At 44.7% G+C, this 3,257-nt stretch overlaps 1 protein-coding gene across 1 annotated transcript in view; it reads right to left on the bottom strand.

The window, feature by feature from the left end:
• Positions 1 to 3,257, bottom strand: part of Myoz3 (myozenin 3) — a 16,617-nt gene that overhangs the window by 5,093 nt on the left and 8,267 nt on the right. The gene's annotated exons all lie outside the window — the stretch shown is intronic.

Below are 3,257 nucleotides of genomic sequence, written 5' to 3' on the forward strand. Positions count from 1 at the left end.
GCCTCTAACTCAAAAATCTGCCTCCCAAGTGCTGGGATTAAAGGCGTGCGCCACCGCCCGGCTTGGACATGACTTTCTAAGGTTTCTAAGGAGAGAGAAAATTTAACCTCTTAACCAAGTAACGGTCAGGCAACCTGACTACCTCAAGGTTAGCAGAGGTGGGGCTGAAAGGCTACAATGCATGCCCAGGATGAGATTTTCAGGGAGCGGGACTCTCCCACACCTCAATCTTGCTCCAGGCCAACGTGCTAGCACACTCCCCTGCTAGCATGGCTCCTCCTCTGTTTCCGTAAAGTGGGAGGGCCCAGACCACCGTGAGCGATCCCAACCCAATAAGCAACGCCCTCCATGGCCTCAGCATCAGCTCCTACCTCTAGGTTGCAACCCTGCTTGATTGAGTTCCTGTCTTGACTTCTGCCAAGGATGAGTTAGGATCTAGAAAAGTAAAACAATCCCTCTCCTCCCCCACCCCCCCCCCCCACCCCCCACCCCCCACTACTTGCTTTTTTGGTTATGGTGTTTTGTTGCGACAATAAAACCCTGACCAAGACAGTGACTTAGGTAAAGCAAACATTTCTTTGTTTCCTTTCTAATGCTGTGATAAAGACAACCTGACCAAAAGTCACTTGGGGCAGAAAGATTTATTTGGCTTAACCGTCTCCGCCACAGGCCATCATGGAGGGAAACCTGGGCGGGAACATAGAGGCAGAACTGAAATAGAGACTCAGGGAGGGGCGCTGCTTACTGGCTTGTTTTCAACGGCTTGCTCCGACAGCTTCTTTGTACCACTCAGGACCACCTGCCCAGGGATGGAACCACCCACCATGGGCTGGGTCCTACCTCATTGAACACTAATTGAGAAAATGCCTTACAGCTGGATCTCATGGCGGTATTCTCTCAAATGAGGCTCCACCCTCTCTGATGATTCTAACTTGTATCAAGATGACACACAAAACAAGCCAGTACAATTACCTAGTTTTATTCACACTCTCCCAATTATCTGAAAACTTAAGGATATTTTTGGAAGGACAATGAGAAAAGAATATGTGCAAGGCCAGGCTGGGCTACATTGTAAGTACAAACAACAAAAGCAGCAACATAGACACCTTTGTGTTTTGGGGGGGCGGGCAGGTTGGTAGCACACGCCTTTAATCCCAGCACTCAGGAGGCAGAGGCAGGCTGATCCCTGAGTTTAAAGCCAGCCTGGTCTACAGAGTGAGTTCCAGGACAGCCAGGGCTACATAGAAAAACCCTGCCACGAAAAAACAGAAACCAAATAAAACCAACAACATAACACAAAGGCAGCTTTCCAGTCTGAGGAGTCTGACAGACTTTCAGGTGGAAATGTCAAGGAAGAGCTTGAAAGTATAAGGCTAATGTTCAAAGGGGAAAAACCTAGAGATCAAAATGTATTGCATCGTGAGCTTATCAACAATATTTTATTTCATTTACTCTCCCTTTCCCCCAGTTTTTCTGTTTTTATTATATTCATCCATTTATTTAGTATAAGTTCTAGGAGGTGGCCCATGCCACAGCACACGTGGCAGCCAGAGAAAACCTGCAGGGGCCAGCTCTCCTACTCCATCCTCTGGGTCCCAGGTTGTCAGACTTGGCGGCCAAGTGTTCTTACCCACTGTGTTTCGAGACAGTCTCGTGTGACCCAGAATGCCCTGAACTTGCTACATAGCTAAGGACTACCATGAACAAGTATACAAACGCATACCTGTCTCATGTTGCTTTTATTTCTTTAAGATTTGTTTACTTTATGTAAATGAGTACAGTTATAGCGGTCTTCAGACACACCAGAAGAGGGCATCAGATCCCATTATGGATGGTTGTGAGTAACCAGTTGGTTGTTGGGAATTGAACACTGGACCTCTGGAAGAGCAGTCAGTGCTCTTAACCACTGAGCCATCTCTCCAGCTCCCTCATGTTGCTTTTCTTTTCTTTTCTTTTTTTTTTTTTTTTTTTTTTTTTTTTTTTTTTTTTTTTTTTTTTTTTTTTTTTCTGTTTTTTCGAGACAGAGTTTCTCTGTGTAGCCCTGGCTGTTCTGGAACTCACTTTGTAGACCAGGCTGGCCTCGAACCCAGAAATCCGCCTGCCTCTGCCTCCCGAGTGCCTGGATTAAAGGCATGCGCCGCCACCACCACCCGGCCTCATGTTGCTTTTCAATGGAGAACATTATGTTTATTTCTCTTCTCAGGGTTAGAATCAGAGGATTTTTCAGGGTTGCTGACTGTCCTTAAGTGTTTGGGTCCCATCCCCTTCTCCTGTGTTTACCTAAGGGCAAAAGGCATTAGTATATATTTACCCAACAAAGCAAGTCTCCTGGAAGACAAAGTGATGGCATGCTAAGGATGATGGTGGAAGAGGGTGCTATGTGGGCAGTCTTCAACATCTGATACAGGTTGGGAGTGCCATTCAGTGGTAGAGCACTTCCCCAGCAAGTGAAAGACCTAAGACCAATCTCTTCTAGCACAGAAATATATATATATATATATATATATATATATATATATGCATATATATATATATATGCATATATAATATATACAGACAAAAAGACTTCTGTGTCAACAGGTGAATAAATGCCATTTTGGGCTGGTAGTCTGAATGAGATCAGGGAGAAAGCAAAACAGATACAGAGAACCAACAACTTTGCCCAGTTTAGGTGGAGGAGAAAAATACCCTGAAAACCTAGGGGAGCCAGCAAGGCAAAAATAGAGAGAAGGGGTACCTGAAAGACTTCAGAGACAAGAGACAGCCCAAGGAGTCAAATTCTGCTGACGTATCAAACCAGAGAAGACCTGGAGTTTTCAAGTTTCGTCAGTGGTAAACTCCACTAAAGCAATGTCCATAGAGCATTTGCCTGTGTATGTGTGGTTGGAGAGGGGTCAAGAGAAAATGAACAACGGAATAAAGGGGTGATGAGCCAGAAATAGGATGCAGAATGTTTTCTGAGTGCAGCTGTGTGGCTCTCTAGTTTCTTCAAACAAGAGGAGAAGGAAGGAAGGAAGGAAGGAAGGAAGGAAGGAAGGAAGGAAGGAAGGAAGGAAGGAAGCAAGGAAGCAAGGAAGGAAGGAAGGAAAAGAGAGAAAGAAAGAAAGAAAGAAAGAAAGAAAGAAAGAAAGAAAGAAAGAAAGAAAGAAAGAAAGAAAGAGGAAAGGAAAGGAAAGGAAAGGAAAGGAAAGGAAAGGAAAGGAAAGGAAAGGAAAGGAAACAAGGAAGGATGGAAGAAAAAAAGAAAGAAAGAAAGA

The sequence above is a fragment of the Mus caroli genome, chromosome 18 (assembly GCF_900094665.2).
Source record: "Mus caroli chromosome 18, CAROLI_EIJ_v1.1, whole genome shotgun sequence".
Lineage (NCBI taxonomy): Eukaryota > Metazoa > Chordata > Mammalia > Rodentia > Muridae > Mus > Mus caroli.